The following is a 23,028-nucleotide window of genomic DNA, read 5'->3' as shown; positions in this document are numbered from 1 at the left end:
ACATTTATCAAAGATGTTTGACATTTATACTATTTATGATGATTGAATGTAGAAAAAGATATCACAGGTGGCGATGAATTGTATTGTTTTTATTCGAAAATGAGGAAAGATGGCTGATAATTGCAGTCAGAAACTTATCGAACTTGTACGATGTCACCCGTAGGCCTATTTATATGATACACAGGATGAAAACTATAAAAACACGAAATTTAAAGAAGAAATCTGGAGACAAATATCAGATTATCTGAAAATCAATAGGGCTATATTTTATTTTGATGAGATTTAATAGTATTGATTAAACATTTGAAATAATGTATCTATATGTCTTAACAGTTTACGTAATTTTAACCAGAATATAGCAAAGAATTCTCTATCATAACATGAATGGCAAAAAAAAAAAAAATAAATAAATAAAAAAAAAAAAACTGAGGTCCATCCATTCAACCTGAAATAACGCCTAAACGTATAATTATTCAAATCGAAACCAGTGTCCAAAACTCGCCCTTATTTTCGTAAGATACAATGTGATTTTCAGATATTTCTGGCTTGAATTTTAGGCCTACTTCTTTTCATGAACAAAATATGTTCATGTAACTGCATTTCCTCATCATCTGAATACTCAGATTCAACATAGCATTCGTACGTAATTTGTAATAGGACAATATACTTACAGGTTATATATTTAAGTACGACAATATACGTAAATACAAAACCTATAATATTTCCCCCAACGAGTCATTACTATATTCAGAAAAATGCTTTCTGCATGAAGGCAGTGCATAGATGATCTTAGCCAGGTGTGGTCTGTGATAGCGAGAACTCGCCAAGTATGTGGAGAAAGGCTCTTCGCCTCTTTCGCGCAACAGATTTCTCGCTAGCGAAAAACTCTTCAAGTGTGTTACGGGCCTAAAATGTGTTGCGCCATACATTGGTTAATATCCAATTACTCCAAAGATGATGAATTCCTGGTCCACTATTTAAAAAGATTGAAACATGGTTTAGCATGAGATAAGTGTTCATGAAAAGAGTCAGCTTGGAACTGAAATTAAACTTGACGATTGAATCCTTGTCTCAAACAAACTCAAAAGGGTTATCAACTATTATGTTAATCAGAATCTATCATGTGACTCACCTTGGTAGAGTTCAAGTTTCTTCGTTACAATAAAGGTAACAAAACGTTAACACGTTAGCTTAGTTTCATTGGGTTAGTTAGCGTTAGTTAAGGTCAAATCAGGTTAGTTTATTTTATAATAGTTTCAGTATACAGATTCCTCATTGACAATTATATCTTGAAATAATAAAAAGAACAGATTTGTCTGTGTATGTCGAAAGCGCATCATCATGCTTACGAAAAGGCACTGTCAGTGGCAATAATTTATTTTGTGTGCATTTTGAATTTTGAAGTGAGAGGGAAAGGAAGGAATACGTGTTCTGAAATTAATTAAAAAAAAAAGTTCGAAAATCGTGGAGTGGTCATCCTTCAGAATTACCTAAAGTACAATGTAACAATAGTTTCAGGTTGTTCTGTGGAAAGTACATGCTTTGTATTCTACAGTGTACTCTTCGTAGAATGCAATATTCCTGAAGGGAAAAATGACGCCTCCTTTGGTACAGTTTTGTAGAATTACCCAAATGACAATCAACACGGCTCATTACATTATTTTAACAAAACAATCAGGAAACATGAACAGGCCTAATACTGCATGTTCTTAATGATCGCAATATCAATAAAACCTACATAAAATATAAATCACAAAATGGTGAGCGTGCAATAAATAATGAAAAAATATACGTACCGGTATCTTACGGGATAAATAACGGAGACCAAATTTATATAAGTGTATTTTCAACATACAGTGCAGTTAAGAGATCTTGATATCTGTTCACATAGAAGGCCGTGACACACGGGTTGCCGTGCGTTTTTTTTGCAACGCTTCTTGCCTATGCGCAGCAAAATGAGGGTCGAAGAAAAACGCAATTAGGTCAAAATGGTGGACAATTAATATTGACATCTATTACAGCAGTAATAAATTTAACCTTAAAAGAACCGAACATGTTAAATAGTTTCGACTTCCATGATAATGACATAGAATTATTATTACTAGACGATTTTAACAATAATAAACGTTGCAAAAGACCAAAACATGCATTCCGTCATCATGGATCGTGCAGCAACCTCGTAAAGCGGTGTTTTGATTTGCTGCACGGTGAAGCAAAGGTAATAAAGGAACGGTCTTGGTGCAGCACTTTACGTCTTACTTAAAAAAAAAAAAAAAAAAAAAAAAAGAACGATTTCTGGTTGAACTAGGCCTAACCCATTGTAGAACTTTATTCCGGTTGTCTGAACATTTAATATAAAACTGAAAACGTAGCAGTGTTGCCAATGCAGAGATTTTAGCTCTAAATCGTAAGGCTTCTATCTTTTTCCGGTGAAAATTTCTTTAAAACTTTAATCCCTCCTAAAGAAGAGATTTAGCGACTTTTCCTTTACCCTAGCAACAACAATGAAACTTCCTCTATACAATCTGGCGACTTTGAAACTATTATTAAACAGATTATAAGCTTTCCTAAAATATATATATTTTTTCTAATATGTCATTTTTAATTTTTATTTATTTATTTCGGGGTGCAATGGCTAATGTAGTGTAAACCTTGTACATTAAATAAATCAATTTAAAATAAACTTTGCATACCTCCACTCAGTAATGTGTTTTGGAATAATTTTCTGGGGAAATTCCACAGATAGAAACAGTATATTCCTACTACAAAAAAAGAGTAATTAGAATAACAGTAGGTGTCAAATCTAGGGAATCGTGTAGGACTATTTTTAAAAAATTACAAATAATGCCCAAGGCTTGTCAGTATATCTTTTCATTAATAATCTTCCTCGTATGTAATCGTAAAAACTTTGTAATTAATTCAACAGTTCACAGCATAAATACACGTCAAAATTGACTTTCATACTCCATCAGAAAGTCTATTGTACTATCAAAAAGGAGTGCGTTATATGCCAGTAAAAATTTTTAATAGCCTTTATAGAGATATAAAAAATGAAACTCAAAAGATAAGATTATTTAGGGCCAAATTGAAGAAGTACCGGTACCGGTACCTAATTTCTCACGCCTTCTATTCTGTAGGTGAATTCATGACATTCAACAACGCTTCATGAAATTGATACTAAAACTTTGTGTTGTACTAGTAAACTATATTGTAAATCTCTTCTGTATATATTTAAACTACATGTGACTATAAATTAAGACTTGATAGTAGTATTAAGTCTTTTTACTTTTTCGATATCATAACTGTGAAGCAATGTATGAATACCATGGAATGTTAATAAATACAATACAAAAAACATGTTTCAAATCAGAATTCGCATATTCGCAATAATAATGGATTGTGTTGTGGAGTGTCTCAAACACTATTTACTATTGTAAATAGTGACAGTGACTAAACTAAATTTACTACTGAAACAAATAATAATAATAATAATAATAATAATAATAATAATAATAATAATAATAATAATATTAATAATAATGTTAAGTAGTGACTATGAGCACAGAAAAATAAAGAAAGTGCTCTGGAAAGGAAGATAAAAAGTAAATTATGATTTGGAGTGAATAGACGTTCAAATATTACATGAGAAGCAATACTGAAATATTACCATTACTGTACATAAATTGTACCATTGTGATAGTATTAAAGTATTTCATATAGTTGTATAGATAAAAGGTAAGTTAAAAATTTAACACAAGAAAGTTCTTATCATATATCAACACATAAACAAAATACACCCAAAACTACACTACACATTAGAAATTGAAAACAAAAAATCCATAAATTTTCTAGAAATCACAATAACAAAAGTAGACAACAAACACACATTCAAAGTATACAGAAAACCCACAACAACAACATTATATACATACACAACACATCCAGGATTTTTGACCTGATCAGAACCGGGAAATCCCAATTAGCCTTTGCCCCCCGCATCCTGGACGAACTTGTACAAATCGTCAGAAAATGTTTCTTTACTTGTGCCCTCGTAGTTCAGGCGGAAAAACGTCGGCATTTACATGTAAACGTCTGAGTTTCAATTCCTCGTCATGTTATTGTGTTTGAAGATAGTATAATATAATAATATAAATAGATAAAACTAACACCAGTATTATGCAACTGTATTGTTCCAAACCTAATATTAAATGTATCTTATTTATGTCGCTTAAGAACGATAAAAGAATATAAATGATAACTTGAATATTATTTATATCGCTAACAACGATAACAGAATATAAATAACTTCAATATTATTTATACAGGATCACTAAAGAACGATAACGATATAAATGGTAAATATAGGTTTGTTTAATTAATATAAGATATTATAAAATATATAATTAATTATTTAAGGCGGTCTTGGATCTGTGTGGAGGATGGTTGAACTTCATTAGTAGAAGGGGTGGGAGTGAAGTATATTCGAAAACTCAGGTGCAATAAAAATTGAAGTAAAAATAAAATGATGTCCCTGTAGTAAACCATTCGATGTGTAGATTTAAGGTTCAATTAATGTAACAATTTTATTTCAAGGGTTTGAGCTACAAAATTAATTAGGTTTTCATCAAAGACATTTCATTTAAGAATATTTATATATTTGGTTAATACTAAAAACATTAAATTCGGAATGGATCAAGTTTGTTGAAACGAATTGAGTGAATCACAACATTTATCTGGAACACGCGTAACTTATTCCTGAGTTCGTTGTGCGCAAGAAACTGGCTTGTATTCAGAGTGTTAAGAATCTATTTCTCTTTAGAGAGCAGATCGCTGTAAATCAAACCGTAACCCGTCTCCACCTACGCTACTTACGAAATTTATGCCCAACCATCATCTACATAAGCGATTCACATATATCCGTTAGGTGAATCTAATCAGGACGCGAAGTCTAAAAACAAATCTGCATTTGAAGTCATTGTTCGCAATATGAAGAAACTATCACTAGAAAAATAGTACAATGTAAAGTAATGACAAAGATTATTTTCTCACTCTCCTATACATAGCAATATAGCTGTAAGAGAAATAGGCCTACAACTAGCATCGGTCTGTTTTTTTTTTCTTTTTTTTTTCAGAGCGTGTTGGTAATTTGCTGGATTGTGTTTGCAAGCGCTGGGTTATATACGTCTATTTGATATTGCTTTTATTTATGTTTACTTAATTATTAGTCTTCTTAATTGTTTAATACTTAAATTGCTACAGCGAAATAAATATACTCCTATGAAGAACACATCTATGCAACGAATATTGGAAACGTGTAGTTGCTCTATTTCATTTCGAAAATTGTTTCCATAGTAACATGAGAACAATGCGTTTAGGTTACAATGATAAGCAGTGTTAAAGCGGAGCTTCTCCAACCGCCAAAGTGGTCTAGAATGCAAATTTAGCGGGATATGTTAATAACTTTTCAGCTACCTAACAGATTTTTATGAAATTTTACACAGTAGTTACTGGTCGCATATATGTTTTGTATGCAAGCTCTCGTTACGTTGGTATAAGGGGAACTACCCCTTATAGGGGGCGCAATTAGACAAAATTAGTAACTTTTCTCCTATTTAACAGATTTTTATGAAATTTTACAAAGTAGTTACAGGTAGCATGTATGTTTTGTATACAACCTCTCGTTACGTTGGTATAAGGGGAACTAGCCATTACAGGGGGGCGCAATTAAACACAATTAGTAACTTCTCTCCTATTTGATAGATTTGTATGAGATTTTACAAAACAGTTACAAGGAACATATATGTTTTGTATAAAAGCTCTGATTACGTTCGTATAAGGAGAACTACCCCTAATAGGGGGGCGCAATTAGACAAAATTAGTAACATACCCAAAGAACTAATTGACATGTTGGTACCAAATATGAATGGAATCGACCACTTACAACAGAGATACTGCACAAGGAAAACGGCAGACTCGCGGCGCTTACTGAGTAACAATGCTGGGTGGCGAAATGTGGTATGTTACCGGCTTCTTATCTCCCTATGCAGCCACCTCCGCTGATTAAGATTATCAATTCAGTGTTACTCAGTTATATAGGAAAAATAATTTAAGGGTTTAACTTCATTCTTTTACATGTCATATTTCTCCATTTGTCCTCCTAAATATGCATTTTAGACCACTGTCTCGCTGCATCTGTACTAAGAATAATTACACTCATCAAACAATAAACGCTTATATTTGAGACCATTTACACGTATCCACAAATTTAACGCTTATTTGAATGAACCGGTGCAACACTCCCCATAATTTGATTTATGTGCTGCTACGTGTGACCCTGATTAGTGCAAGAAAATATGTTTCGAGTTGTTTCTGACCTCTGTTGGTTAGTATTAAAAGATGGTTTTCTTGCCGCCGCTTTGTGGCACAGATGTTCTAACTCACTCATTTATAGTGCGTAACACAACTTCGGTATTCAGCGTAATGGATGTACCAAGGACGGACGTTCTTCTGCTTGAGTAGTAGAGTCTCTTGTAAGCTAAGCTAAGCTGTGTGCACACATTACGCAGTTCATAGCTCTCTCTGTAGTGAGTTACGGATCTTATGAACCTAATTTGTAAATTAGTGAAATAGGAACCCAATGTCTGACATACATTTTATCGTCGACATACCGCATTTGAATTTCTTGTTTTCTGTATGGTGGTGTCCACACCCGTGGAGTAACGGTCAGCGCGTTTGGCTGCGAAACAAGGTGGCCCGGGTTCGAATCCCTGTTGGGACAAGTTACCTGGTTGAGGCTTTTTCAGGGGTTTTCCCTCAACCAAACACGAGCAAATGCTGAGTAACTTTCGGTGCTGGACCCCGGACTCATTTCACCGGCATTATCACCTTCATATCATTCAGACGCTAAATAACCTAGATGTTGATACAGCGTCGTAAAATAACCCAATAAAACAAAAAAAAGTATGGTGGTATGCATCGTACCTTAAACCTATTCGGGAACATTATCACTGCCCATCGACATCGCCTTCTCACCTGTACGTAGACATACATGCCTTTGGAGATTAGACAGAGTTCCGGAACTCTTACCACAGAGATTGCACTTGTATGGCTTCTCGCCTGTGTGTACCAGCAAATGTATTTTTAGTGACGCACAAACATCGCATACGAACGGCTCCTCCCCCGTGTGTGAGCGAACATGGCGTATTAGACTTTACAATTAAGAATAAAGTTTACCACAAACATAACAATTGAACGTTTTATCGACGGCGTGTGTGCGTGCAACATGCCTTTTGAGGAGAACGGAATTCGAATAGTATTTTCCACACACACACACACTACGACTGCATTGCTTTTCAACGGCTTCAGTGCATTTATGCCTTCTCAGACTTTGCGAAAAAGAGAAACTTTTTGAACAAATGTTGCAATTGAATGGCTTCTCGCCGGTATGTCTTCATGTATGCTCTTTGAGATATCCCAATTCGTAAAATTTTTTCCACACACGATGCAACAGAATGGCCTCTGGCCCGTGTGAACGTTCGTATGTCTTCTTAGATTCTCCACTAGAGAGAATTGTTTTCCACAGGCATCACAAATGAAAGGCGCTTCGCCCGTGTGAACACTTGCGTGCCTTTTGAGCTGCACTGGTCCTGAGAAACACTTTCCACAAACAACGCATCTGTGCAGCTCCTTGTCAGCAGGCTGCTGCTCATGTTGTGCGATATTGTCGCAGCAACCCGGCACTAGATTCTCACCACTAACTGCAATGCTGTGCAGAAGACGAGGTCTTAAAATAACCGATCTATTCTATACAAATAATAAATCTGTAACCGAAATTTTTCTGGTAATTTACGCTTTACCAAAAATAATTGGCCCTAACACGTGTAATTAACCATCCTGAAACCGAAAATCGCTTTTTTTATTTTTGTTTGTATGTCTGTCTGTCTGGATGTTTGTTACCTTTTCACGTGATAATGGCTGAACGGATTTCGATGAAAATTCAAATATAAATTAAGTTCGTTGTAGCTTAGATTTTAGGCTATATGGCATTCAAAATACTTTATTTAAAAGGGGGTTTACAAGGGGGCCTGAATTAAATAAACCGAAATATCTCGCTTATTATTGATTTTTGTCAAAACTATTACATCACAAAAAATTTCTTTAAAAATGATTTCCGATAAGTTTTATTAAAGGCAAAATTTTGATAGGACTGATATTTAAGGATATACAGGGACATCATTTTATTTTTACTTCAATTTTTATTGTACCTGTGTTTTTTAATGTACTTCACTCCCACCCCTTCCACTAATCAAGTTCAATCACCCTCCACACAGATCCAAGACCGCATATACACTCATAGTAGCTTTACGTTCAGAGTAAACAGTATGTTCCAAAAATATGTTCGCGTTTTCCACTGACGAAAGAGCTTTCAATATTGAATCATTTTCGCACAGGTACTGTCGTCCAATTTACTACGTCGCATCCCGGTTTCCCCTACCTGCTTCTATTCGCCTTTCTGTAAAGGCTAGTGGCTGGGCTATCTTAGCTCTTTTCTGAGAACATTAATTACTGTTAGGAATTGGACGTCTACGTAATATTATACCCATACAATTGTTTAAAATAACTTAAATAAAAGAGCCTCGTTAAGTAATTAAATGTCACGTGATTTCCTCCTTTTTCTACGACCCTGCGATACAACCACTTGGACGGACAGTAGATAGCATGTTTGAGTAATTTTAACTTTTCGGATCGGCCAGAAATTAAGATTGAATTTACAGTACGTAAAGTACTCTTTTATAGAGTAGGTACAGAATTATTTCAACATGAGTTACTAGTACGAAGGACGAAACTGGTAATTGGAATTAGGTACAATAGTCTATAGTGCGATAATATGCACATTAGAACTGAAGCCTGTATCGAAATGAACGGCCACCAATTTAAAAAATGTGCTTAAATATCCATATTATGATTATTTTTCAATTTAACTTCATTCTCTATAGTGTACGCTAATGTGCTCTAGACAGTATAATATACGTTGCATAATGAATACATCCACATGGCTAGCTCAGTTCGTGAGTAAAAACACTCATTGGTAATACTGTACTGAATTTTGATTAAATAAAAGCGTGATATTTCCTAGTTTTGGTAAATGGATGAACTACTTTTCTTCCCTCCTATACCTTGTAAAGTGATATGTTTGTATTTTACGCCAGTATCATCGGAATCTAGTTGTGGAAGGGGGTAGGCAAACGGTATTTGCGGTTCTCAATCTTGATCCAAAGGTATAGACATGTTAATATTAAAAATGTTAGTAAAAATGAAATGATGTCCCTGTACAAGACTTTTAAAATATCAATGCAACACATTTTCACCAACGCCTGAGATTATAGCGTTGTTGTTCATACAGTAACTCTATGAAAAATGCAGAAACATACCATCAACATAATACGTAACAAAACACATCATTACCCATTAAATATGTGCCAATCAGCCTAAACTCAGTGAACTTTAAATCCTGTACATACGAAGTGAAAAGAAACATGTTTATAACTAATTTATTACAAATGAAATAATATTAATAAACAAAAATTGAAAACCAACAAGGTGAGTGTATGCACGTACAAATTATACTGTAGCAGACATTCCGAATCTTCGATGTAACTGAATCATTTACGGGATCGCAAAACAGATGTTTACAATGAACTTGAAAATCAACGGCATATCTTTATTGATATAGCAGGCGTGACCCAACAATTTGGCCAAAGGAGTTCGAGGTCCTACGCTGAATTCTGCTTCTTATGGCTGAGGGAAACCCCGGAAAAAGCCCAACCACGATTTGAACCAGGATTCGTTCATTACGCTGTCCGTCACCCCACGGTGTAGAGTGCATTGAAGTGAACCGAGTACTCTAACTTCCTGCAAATTGTAACCGTTTAGTTCCGCTTTACATTTGCACAGTCAGCTACGTAGACTACTTCTAGATATTTAATCATTTTTCTTAATCACTAATACTTGCCGACCTGGATGGCTCAAGCGGTAGAGGCACGGCATGTCTCTATCGCTTGGCCCGAAAGGTTGTGGGTTCGAGTCCCGCCTTGGGCATGGGTGTTATGCACGTACTACTTTAAGAAACGAAAAAACAGAAAACAGAAAAAGAGAAACAGAAAAAGGAGTAAAATATATATATATATATATACTGCTTCAATTTTTTATTTGCCTCTTCTTTCTGCATTTGTTTCTTGTATATGTCTATTTGTATTCTTGAGATGTAGTGGTAGAGAAGGCCTGATGGCAAATCCGCCAGATTAAATAAATCAAAATGTAAATGAAGGAATGAATAAATGAATAAATAAATAGATAAATTAGTGAATAAACGAATAAATAAATAAGTAAATAATTAAAACGAAGAAATAACTAAGTAAACAAAAATAAGTTGTTAAATAATTAATAAACATATAAATAAGTAAATAAATATACAAAATAACGCGCTAGAACATGAAATGCTTAAACAAGACAGTCCTGTTACATGTTTCACTGTCTGAAGTGAAGAAAGAGTAGCAACACATCTTGGTATATTATTTATGTATAAGTAAGCAAACTGAATTATAATACATATTATTCAATTTCTATTTGTCAGTATTTAATACTCGTCAAGATATAAAATAATGGGCCTAATCTCCTTTTCTGATATAAATGTAAGGAATAATAATATCTTAAAAATAGAAGATGTCAAAACGTTCGCATCTTTTATTGTATCGGTATTTCAACGTACTCACGCGCCTGGGTATTGTCGTGCCGACGTCATCAACAATGGCCGACAGAAACGACAAGACGGATCGTTTCCATGGAAACACTGTGGTTTGCTTTTCTCTGAAGAATAGTTCGGTATGTCTGGAATGCGAACTGCGTTTCTTTTGCTGAAGAAGGGAGGCTATCCCTTCGCGGGGGCAGCTGCATTTGCTGGGGGCTCTCGTACGGGAGCCTTCCAGACGGCGGGAAGACCTGCGTATGCGGTTGGACCGCGGAAGGAAGGACCTGCGGGTGCGGAAGGCGGGCCCCGATTTTCGTTCGGTAAGCCCGATTTCTTCAAAATTGTGGGGATCGTTGGGGCGATAGGGTTGGGGGGCTACTACCTCTGGAGTAGTGGCAGTCCAGGGGACACGAGGGGTGCCTCCACGCCCCCTGAGCCTGTCCCTCCGCCTTCATCGCCTCAGCCTTCCCCAACACACCCCCGGTACTGTACAAAATTCAAATACTTTTATGCTCCCCCCTGCACTGAAATACACCCACAACAAGTGAGACGACGATCACGCCGCTCACGCCGCACACACCCACCGCCATCTTCGCCACCTACACCAGTACCGCCACTACCCCTGCCTCCCCCCCATGGTATTCTCAGGGGTACTGAGAAAGACCAGGGGGCCGACCGTCCGCGCCCGAGGGTCACGTTTGACCTTCCTCCTGAGGAACCTCAGGGGGAAGCGATGGCGGGACCTTCTACAGCGGGCGGCCTAGGCACTGACACTACCCCCCCACACAATACAGACGACAGTCCTCCCCAGTCAAGTCGGCAGGATGAGTCCAGTACGGACAGTGAGGACTCTGACTCAGGCAGGATGTCGGAGGAACAGAGACCCTTTGAACCCTTTCGACTTTGGAAACCTATCCCGGCTGAGGAAGCTTTGGAAAGATTTTTGGACTCGGTTAGAAAACAATCTGGACGGAAGTAGGGGAACACTTCCGCGGCTGCGGTCCTGGATCCAAATTCTGGTCGACCGGGTTGGCGAGTTGGTATAGCGCTGGCCTTCTCTGCCCAAGGTTGCGGGTTCGATCCCGGGCCAGGTCGATGGCACATAAGTGTGCTTAAATGCGACAGCCTCATGTCAGTAGATTTACTGGCATGTAAAAGAACTCCTGCGGGACAAAATTCCGGCACACCGGCGACGCTGATATAACCTCTGCAGTTGCGAGCGTCGTTAAATAAAAAACATAACATTTTATACAGTCGACCTGGTTGGCGAGTTGGTATAGCGCTGGCCTTCTCTGCCCAAGGTTGCGGATTCGATCCCGGGCCAGGTCGATGGCATTTAAGTGTGCTTAAATGCGACAGGCTCATGTCAGTAGATTTACTGGCATGTAAAAGAACTCCTGCGGGACAAAATTCCGGCACACCGGCGACGCTGATATAACCCCTGCTTTTGCGAGCGTCGTTAAATAAAACCAAATTTTCTAAAACAAAAAAAAAATTAATAAATGAATAAAAAATAAAAAAAAATTAAAAAATTGCAAACCACAAAAACCTAATGCACTGCCCAATGGTAGGGAGGTTGGGAAGGGCAGGGCGGAACTCGACATGCAGCCACCTCCACGTGGTGAGTTCTGGGTTGTTTCAGTTCATACGGAATGAAACAAGCGAAGAGCTGCATCTCAACTGTGAAAGGTGGTACAAAAATTCATACAGGGTGGAAGATGTTCGATAACAGTAAGTTCACGCACTAAATGCTTAAGATTAAATAACAGAAGCTTCCTTCTCCATTTCTTTATTTTTATTTAGTAAGAAATCGATTTTGTTTCTAGGAAAGGTCGATATATCGCAGTGAATTCAGTAGCAGTTGCCAACAGACGGCAACACTCTTCCCTGCAGCACAGATGGCAGTCACAAGGAGATCGCCCTCACACCCTGTACTCGCCGTGCTCTGGCTTAAGATGAATGTAACAAAAACATTATCGTCGTTGTTCCTACAATATCTCCTATGTGCAAAATATAATTTTTTTCAGTAGGAAGAATAAACACATTTATTAGTGGGATTTTGTTCATTTATTTACTCTACAAATTAAATAACATCTATGTGCAGTCAGACTACATAATTGATAACAATAATCTACGCTTAATAAGCCAGCGTCTCACAACTTCAAAAATATATGCTTAATATTCACATAGGAGATTACATGTTCCTCTACTTCACATGGGAGGAATTGCATTGCATAGGCTACAATATAACAAGCGGTAGTAACGAGTATACAGTTACAATGAGACTGAAAAAATGAGTTTAATTAAACAATTTAAATTTTGCAAAGTGTAACATTTTTTGATGTGTATTAAGAGTCATAAAGAGAACAGCACTCGACCGACTGCGCCATCCACACCGACTACTTCACTTTGCTTATCCCCTCTTCTACTTTGTGTGTCCTCATTTTCATAGCTCTCCGTATATAAATATTAGAGATATTTATATTTAGCTGGTACTATTCTAATACACATTTCTATTGTGACGAGAAACGACCAGTAGATTTTATCCAGTGTCCTCTCATTCAATGTAAGCTTGTTCTGCTTTAAAACTCCTAGTTGAGAAATTAAAATCTGTAGTTTGAAGTGATCCCCATTCGAGGTAGGGTGCAGAAAGACTGGAAAATAGTCTCTAATGTCGGCTTTAGGCATAGTAAAGGGCATGTAGCACGTATGGGCGAATCCAGAAATGCATATAGAGTGTTAGTGGGAGGGCGCAGAGAAAAAGACATTCGGGAATGCCGAAACGTAGATGGAAGGATAATATTAAAATGGACTTGAGGGAGGTGGAATATAACAGAGACTGGATTAATCTCGCACAGGAGAGGGACAGATAGCGGGCTTATTTGAGGGCGACAATGAACCTCCGGGTTCCTTAGAAGCCATAAGTAAGTATATAGGTGATGTTACATGTTTGATCATTGAATGAGCAGGCAGTACAAGCATCTGACAAAGACAGTACGCACATTTACCCTACATTTCGTACTTTGTTTTTTTATTGCAAAACAAAATTTTGGCTATAAGTAAACTTAAGGTGAATTCAATGTTGCGACTGGAGTATCTACAATTTAGCCATTCATTGCAAAGTATCGGCTCAAGTAGGTAATCCAAAAACCTGGTGTTATTTTTCACAGCAAAGACATGCTACAACGTCAATAATTTTGTATGTATGTATTTTCAAATTATACCGGTATTAAAAACTAATTTTACATAATTCGCATACACAAATCTCTCTGTTGTTTATAAAATGAAATTAAAAATTGTAATACCAGGATCAAATTCTAGCCAGGAATAGACAGACAAAAACATAGAAAAGTCACAATATACATACTTTGTAGACTAACATTTAAACACCATAATAAGATATTTAACAAGTAGGATACATAAAGATGATTATTATAAAGTTGATAAGAATAATATATGTTATAATTTGAGATAACTTATATAATAATTTCAGAATGAAGAAAAGATTATGTTGAGAATGAAGATGGATTATTATATTATTATTATTATTATTATTATTATTATTATTATTATTATTATTAGCTCAGTTGGTAGAGCTGCTGGCTGCGGACTGAAAGGTCCGGGATTTGATCCCAGGTGGTGACAGGATATTTTTCGTTGCCAAACTTTCAGAACGGCCCCGACGTTCACTCAGCCTCCTATAAAATTGAGTACCGGGTCTTTCCCGGGGGTAAAAGGCGGTCAGAGCGTGGTGCCGACCACACCACCTCATTCTAGTGCCGAGGTCATGGAAAGCATGGGGCTCTAGCTCAATGCCCCTAAGTGCCTTCATGACATGTTACGGGGATACCTTTACCTTTATTATTATTATTATTATTATTATTATTATTATTATTATTATTAATAGTGTCATTAGCAGCAAATCATATAGGCCTAGACATATTAACGAAAATGTAAAATTGACAGAAATGATACAATGTACTTAGAGAACAAATAAACTTGTTTTAAAATACATTATACATAACATAAACTAGGGAACTCTGTCCTATGACTATTTGTATCTGGAATCGAAAATTTCATTACTACAAGACGGCAATTCTAGCTGAAGTTTTATTATCGAATTATATAGACATGGGCCATTATTTGCACTACAGGTATGTACAGTTGTGAAAAGAAAAAGTGGCCGCTCTCCAGAAGCAAAGTTCCCTTCGGGTATCTTCGCAACAATTCGGAGACAGGCGATGTTACATGTTGTTGTACCACGTTACCTGATATCTACAGTTATAATTCAATTATTCTTTGTGTTACCTACATAATAGCGAAATGGTAGCGTTCCTGCCTCTTATGCGTGAGGTCCTGCGTTCGAATTCAACCAAGTGCTTTTCGTGTTCTTTTTTGCATTGTTTTTAAGACAGAGATACATAACATAGATAATTGCTCCTTTTTCTTTTAATGATTATTTTAGTAATTAACATCAGGTTCATAAATATATTATGTCATGACTTTATCATTATTTATAATGACATTATGGCTGCAAATGTGACGTCACACTGGGAGGTCAGATCTGGGGATCGAGCACAGCAGTCGCTTTAAACTTAGTTATGGTGACAAAGATTGCGCGAATTTTTTTAATCTATGCGAAAAAAATATGCAATAGAATGCCGGGCTGTGATATGCATGGCTACAACAGCCACTCGAAGAAAACGAAATGAACCAACATAAGATACTACGGATCTCCGAAGGACAAAGACGTAGCGACTAGCGAGCTCGTGGATCACTGTCCAAGGGCGGACAAGTTCAATTTATAAGACGCTAAATTACGACTTTTAAAACAAGAATGTTTGTTCTGACATTACAATATCTTCATAAAAGTAATGTAATTGTTATAGTCTTTCTCACGGCAGTAGAAACATTTGAATGTATGCATTTACAAATATATTAAATATTATTGATGTGGAAATAATAATAATAATAATAATAATAATAATAATAATAATAATTATTATTATTATTATTATTCTTTTTTGCGATTGTCCATTAATTCATTTTCACCTCCAGTGCACAGAGTTATTGCTATATCCTCAGCATATTATCATTGTTCATAATTATAATGTCCCGCAACAAATATTTGTTTTCATCAACGATGCCTTCGAGTAACAATCACGATAAGAATCGCCTAAATGTAATGCTTTACTGAAGGCAAGGCTGGATATAGGTCCCAGCGTGACGTCATCTGTGCAAGTGAGAGGGAACGATAGCTGCGCACCGCCTCGCCAGTATTCTTCCGCCATGGGACATACATAAATGGGCAGGTCCTTCAATGCAAACCCAACATTCTCCAATCCTTTCTATTTTCTGCCTTCCTCTTAGTCTCCGCACATAATCCACATATCTTAATGTCGTCTATTATTTGATATCTTCTTCTGCCCCGAACTCTTCTCCCGTTCACCATTCCTTCCAGTGCATCCCTCAGTAGGCAGTTTCTTCTCAACCAGTGACCCAACCAATTCCTTTTCTCTTTCTAATCAGTTTCACCATCATTCTTTCTTCATCCACTTTTTCAACACAGCTGCATTTCTTATTCTGGCTGTTCACTTCACACGTTCCATTTTCCCCACATCCACATTTCAAATGCTTCAATTCGTTTCTCTTCATTTCATCGTAATGTCCACTTTTTTCCTCATTCAGTGCCACACTCCACACAACACACTTCACTAGTCTATTCCTTAGTTCTTTTTCCTGCGGTTCCCAGAAGTTGCTCCTTTTTCTGTTAAAAGCTTCCTTTGCTCATCTTTGCGATTTTTCTTGGGAAGGATAAATGCGCTAACTTTCCGTTGCTTTCCGCACACCACTGTCTCTTTCGAATCTTAATAGATCCCAGGGGCCCAAGCGTGGCGGTGAGAGAGTGGATTTGACTAATTGCGCCCTCCGGACTTCACCGAAATTCACCGCAAGGGTTATATATTGGTTCTATCAGGATTTCTGACCTGATCAGAACCGGGAAATCCCAATTAGCCTTTGCCCCCCGCATCCTGGACGAACTTGTACAAATCGTCGGAAAATCTTGGAGGGGGATTGGGCCACTTTTTCTGCAAATGTTTCTTTACTTGTGCCCTCGTAGTTCAGGCGGAAAAACGTCGGCATTTACATGTGAACGTCTGAGTTTCAATTCCTCGTCACTGCTTTTCACGTTATTGTGTTTGAAGATAGTATAATATAATAATATAAAAAGAAAAAACTAACACCAGTATTATGCATGTGTATTGTTCCAAACCTAATATTAAATGTATCTTATTTATGTCGCTTAAGAACGATAACAGAATACAAATGATAACTTGAATATTATTTATATCGCTAACAACGATAACAGAATATAAATAATTTCAATATTATTTATACATGATCACTAAAGAACGATAACAATATAAATGGTAAATATCGGTTTGTTTAATTAATATAAGATATTATACAATATATAATTAATTATTTAAGGCGGTCTTGGATCTGTGTGGTTGGTATAAGGGGAACTACCCCTTATAGGGGGGGGGGCAATTAAACTCAATTAGTAACTTCTCTCCTATTTGATAGATTTGTATGAGATTTTACAAAACAGTTACAAGGAACATATATGTTTTGTATACAAGCTCTGATTACGTTGGTATAAGGAGAACTACCCCTTTTAGGGGGCACAATTAGACAAAATTAGTAACTTTTCTCGTATTTAACAGATTTTTATGAAATTTTACAGAGCAGTTACAAGTAGCATATATGTTTTATATACATGTTCTGATTACTTTCGTATAAGGGGAACTACCCCTTATAGGGCGCGCAATTAGACAAAATTAGTGACTTTTCTCCTATTTAACAGATTTTTATGAAATTTTACAAAGTAGTTACAGGTAGCATGTATGTTTTGTATACAACCTCTCGTTACGTTGGTATAAGGGGAACTACCCCTTATAGGGCGCGCAATTAGACAAAATTAGTGACTTTTCTCCCATTTAACAGATTTTTATGAAATTTTACAAAGTAGTTACAGGTAGCATGTATGTTTTGTATACAACCTCTCGTCACGTTGGTATAAGGGGAACTACCCTTTATAGGGCGCGCAATTAGACAAAATTAGTGACTTTTCTCCCATTTAACAGATTTTTATGAAATTTTACAAAGTAGTTACAGGTAGCATGTATGTTTTGTATACAACCTATCGTCACGTTGGTATAAGGGGAACTACCCCTTATAGGGGGGCGCAATTAGACAAAATTAGTGACTTTTCTCCCATTTAACAGATTTTTATGAAATTTTACAAAGTAGTTACAGGTAGCATGTATGTTTTGTATACAACCTCTTGTCACGTTGGTATAAGGGGAACTACCCCTTATAGGGGGGGCGCAATTAGACAAAATTAGTGACTTTTCTCCCATTTAACAGATTTTTACGAAATTTTACAAAGTAGTTACAGGTAGCATGTATGTTTTGTATACAACCTCTCGTTACGTTGGTATAAGGGGAAATACCACTTATAGGGCGCGCAATTAGACAAAATTAGTGACTTTTCTCCCATTTAACAGATTTTCATGAAATTTTACAAAGTAGTTACAGGTAGCATGTATGTTTTGTATACAACCTATCGTCACATTGGTATAAGGGGAACTACCCCTTATAGGGCGCGCAATTAGACAAAATTAGTGACTTTTCTCCATTTAACAGATTTTTATGAAATTTTACAAAGTAGTTACAGGTAGCATGTATGTTTTGTATACAACCTCTCGTTACGTTGGCATAAGGGGAACTACCCCTTATAGGGGGCGCAATTAGACAAAATGAGTAACTTTTCTCCTATTTAACAGATTTTTATGAAATTTTACAGAGCAGTTACAGGCAGCATATATGTTTTGTATACAAGCTCTGATTACGTTGATAAAAGGGGAACTACCACTTATAGGGCGCGCAATTAAACAAAATTAGTGACTTTTCTCCCATTTAACGGATTTTTATGAAATTTTACAAAGTAGTTACAGGTAGCATGTATGTTTTGAATACAACCTCTCGTCACGTTGGTATAAGGGGAACTACCCCTTATAGGGGGACGCAATTAAACAAAATTAGTGACTTTTCTCCCATTTAACAGATTTTTATGAAATTTTACAAAGTAGTTACAGGTAGCATGTATGTTTTGAATACAACCTCTCGTCACGTTGGTATAAGGGGAACTACCCCTTATAGGGCGCGCAATTAGACAAAATTAGTGACTTTTCTCCCATTTAACAGGTTTTTATGAAATTTTACAAAGTAGTTACAGGTAGCATGTATGTTTCGTATACAACCTCTTGTCACGTTGGTATAAGGGGAACTACCCCTTATAGGGCGCGCAATTAGACAAAATTAGTGACTTTTCTCCCATTTAACAGATTTTTATGAAATTTTACAAAGTAGTTACAGGTAGCATGTATGTTTTGAATACAACCTCTCGTCACGTTGGTATAAGGGGAACTACCCCTTATAGGGCGCGCAATTAGACAAAATTAGTGACTTTTCTCCCATTTAACAGGTTTTTATGAAATTTTACAAAGTAGTTACAGGTAGCATGTATGTTTCGTATACAACCTCTTGTCACGTTGGTATAAGGGGAACTACCCCTTATAGGGCGCGCAATTAGACAAAATTAGTGACTTTTCTCCCATTTAACAGATTTTTATGAAATTTTACAAAGTAGTTACAGGTAGCATGTATGTTTTGAATACAACCTCTCGTCACGTTGGTATAAGGGGAACTACCCCTTATAGGGCGCGCAATTAGACAAAATTAGTGACTTTTCTCCCATTTAACAGGTTTTTATGAAATTTTACAAAGTAGTTACAGGTAGCATGTATGTTTCGTATACAACCTCTTGTCACGTTGGTATAAGGGGAACTACCCCTTATAGGGCGCGCAATTAGACAAAATTAGTGACTTTTCTCCCATTTAACAGGTTTTTATGAAATTTTACAAAGTAGTTACAGGTAGCATGTATGTTTTGTATACAACCTCTTGTCACGTTGGTATAAGGGGAACTACCCCTTATAGGGCGCGCAATTAGACAAAATTAGTGACTTTTCTCCCATTTAACAGATTTTTATGAAATTTTACAAAGTAGTTACAGGTAGCATGTATGTTTTGTATACAACCTCTCGTTACGTTGGTATAAGGGGAACTACCCCTTATAGGGCGCGCAATTAGACAAAATTAGTGACTTTTCTCCCATTTAACAGGTTTTTATGAAATTTTACAAAGTAGTTACAGGTAGCATGTATGTTTCGTATACAACCTCTTGTCACGTTGGTATAAGGGGAACTACCCCTTATAGGGCGCGCAATTAGACAAAATTAGTGACTTTTCTCCCATTTAACAGGTTTTTATGAAATTTTACAAAGTAGTTACAGGTAGCATGTATGTTTTGTATACAACCTCTTGTCACGTTGGTATAAGGGGAACTACCCCTTATAGGGCGCGCAATTAGACAAAATTAGTGACTTTTCTCCCATTTAACAGATTTTTATGAAATTTTACAAAGTAGTTACAGGTAGCATGTATGTTTTGTATACAACCTCTCGTTACGTTGGTATAAGGGGAACTACCCCTTATAGGGCGCGCAATTAGACAAAATTAGTGACTTTTCTCCCATTTAAAAGATTTTTATGATATTTTACAAAGTAGTTACAGGTAGCAAGTATGTTTTGTATACAACCACTCGTTACGTTGGTATAAGGGGAACTACCCCTTATAGGGCGCGCAATTAAACAAAATTAGTGACTTTTCTCCCATTTAACAGATTTTTATGAAATTTTACAAAGTAGTTACAAGGTAGTATGTATGTTTTGTATACAACCTCTCGTCACGTTGGTATAAGGGGAACTACCCCTTATAGGGGGGCGCAATAGACAAAATTATTGACTTTTCTCCCATTTAACAGATTTTTATGAAATTTTACAAAGTAGTTACAGGTAGCATGTATGTTTTGTATACAACCTCTTGCCACATTGGTATAAGGGGAACTACCCCTTATAGGGGGGCGCAATTAGACAAAATTAGTGACTTTTCTCCCATTTAACAGATTTTTATGAAATTTTACAAAGTAGTTACAGGTAGCATGTATGTTTTGTATACAACCTCTTGTCACGTTGGTATAAGGGGAACTACCCCTTATAGGGGGGCGCAATTAGACAAAATTAGTGACTTTTCTCCCATTTAACAGATTTTTATGAAATTTTACAAAGTAGTTACAGGTAGCATGTATGTTTTGTATACAACCTCTCGTTACGTTGGTATAAGGGGAACTACCCCTTATAGGGCGCGCAATTAGACAAAATTAGTGACTTTTCTCCCATTTAACAGGTTTTTATGAAATTTTACAAAGTAGTTACAGGTAGCATGTATGTTTTGTATACAACCTCTTGTCACGTTGGTATAAGGGGAACTACCCCTTATAGGGCGCGCAATTAGACAAAATTAGTGACTTTTCTCCCATTTAACAGATTTTTATGAAATTTTACAAAGTAGTTACAGGTAGCATGTATGTTTTGTATACAACCTCTCGTTACGTTGGTATAAGGGGAACTACCCCTTATAGGGCGCGCAATTAGACAAAATTAGTGACTTTTCTCCCATTTAAAAGATTTTTATGATATTTTACAAAGTAGTTACAGGTAGCAAGTATGTTTTGTATACAACCACTCGTTACGTTGGTATAAGGGAACTACCCCTTATAGGGCGCGCAATTAAACAAAATTAGTGACTTTTCTCCCATTTAACAGATTTTTATGAAATTTTACAAAGTAGTTACAGGTAGTATGTATGTTTTGTATACAACCTCTCGTCACGTTGGTATAAGGGGAACTACCCCTTATAGGGGGGCGCAATAGACAAAATTATTGACTTTTCTCCCATTTAACAGATTTTTATGAAATTTTACAAAGTAGTTACAGGTAGCATGTATGTTTTGTATACAACCTCTTGCCACGTTGGTATAAGGGGAACTACCCCTTATAGGGGGGCGCAATTAGACAAAATTAGTGACTTTTCTCCCATTTAACAGATTTTTATGAAATTTTACAAAGTAGTTACAGGTAGCATGTATGTTTTGTATACAACCTCTTGTCACGTTGGTATAAGGGGAACTACCCCTTATAGGGGGGCGCAATTAGACAAAATTAGTGACTTTTCTCCCATTTAACAGATTTTTATGAAATTTTACAAAGTAGTTACAGGTAGCATGTATGTTTTGTATACAACCTCTCGTTACGTTGGTATAAGGGGAACTACCCCTTATAGGGCGCGCAATTAGACAAAATTAGTGACTTTTCTCCCATTTAACAGATTTTTATGAAATTTTACAAAGTAGTTACAGGTAGCATGTGTGTTTTGTATACAACCTCTCGTTACGTTGGTATAAGGGGAACTACCCCTTATAGGGCGCGGAATTAGACAAAATTAGTGACTTTTCTCCCATTTAACAGATTTTTATGAAATTTTACAAAGTAGTTACAGGTAGCATGTATGTTTTGTATACAAGCTCTCGTCACGTTGGTATAAGGGGAACTACCCCTTATAGGGCGCGCAATTAGACAAAATTAGTGACTTTTCTCCCATTTAACAGATTTTTATGAAATTTTACAAAGTAGTTACAGGTAGCATGTATGTTTTGTATACAACCTCTCGTCACGTTGGTATAAGGGGAACTACCCCTTATAGGGGGGCGCAATTAGCCAAAATTAGTGACTTTTCTCCCATTTAACAGATTTTTATGAAATTTTACAAAGTAGTTACAGGTAGCATGTATGTATTGCATACAACCTCTTGTCACGTTGGTTTAAGGGGAACTACCCCTTATAGGGGGGCGCAATTAGACAAAATTAGTGACTTTTCTCCCATTTAACAGATTTTTACGAAATTTTACAAAGTAGTTACAGGTTGCATGTATGTTTTGTATACAACCTCTCGTTACGTTGGTATAAGGGGAACTACCCCTTATAGGGCGCGCAGTTAGACAAAATTAGTGACTTTTCTCCCATTTAACAGATTTTCATGAAATTTTACAAAGTAGTTACAGGTAGCATGTATGTTTTGAATACAACCTCTCTTCACGTTGGTATAAGGGCAACTACCCCTTATAGGGGGGCGCAATTAGACAAAATTAGTGACTTTTCTCCCATTTAACAGATTTTTATGAAATTTTACAAAGTAGTTACAGGCAGCAGATATGTTTTGTATACAAGCTCTGATTACGTTGATATAAGGGGAAA

General features: G+C 36.5%; 1 protein-coding gene across 5 annotated transcripts in view; it reads right to left on the bottom strand.

Moving 5' to 3' along the window:
- The window catches only part of LOC138691769 (gastrula zinc finger protein XlCGF28.1-like), a 218,554-nt gene that overhangs the window by 94,345 nt on the left and 101,181 nt on the right, over positions 1-23,028 (bottom strand). Inside the window, exon 1 of one of the 5 annotated variants that reach the window (XM_069814127.1) lies at positions 1,797-1,882. The exons of the other annotated variants lie outside the window; for them this stretch is intronic. The gene's annotated coding sequence lies outside the window, so the exon portion shown is untranslated. Of the gene's footprint in view, positions 1-1,796; positions 1,883-23,028 lie in introns of those variants that run through there. 5 annotated transcript variants of the gene reach the window in all.

This window comes from Periplaneta americana, chromosome 16 (assembly GCF_040183065.1).
Source record: "Periplaneta americana isolate PAMFEO1 chromosome 16, P.americana_PAMFEO1_priV1, whole genome shotgun sequence".
Classification (NCBI taxonomy): Eukaryota; Metazoa; Arthropoda; class Insecta; order Blattodea; family Blattidae; genus Periplaneta; species Periplaneta americana.
The sequence above is the reverse complement of the archived record's forward strand: the minus strand, read 5'-3'. Positions and strand labels throughout refer to the sequence as shown.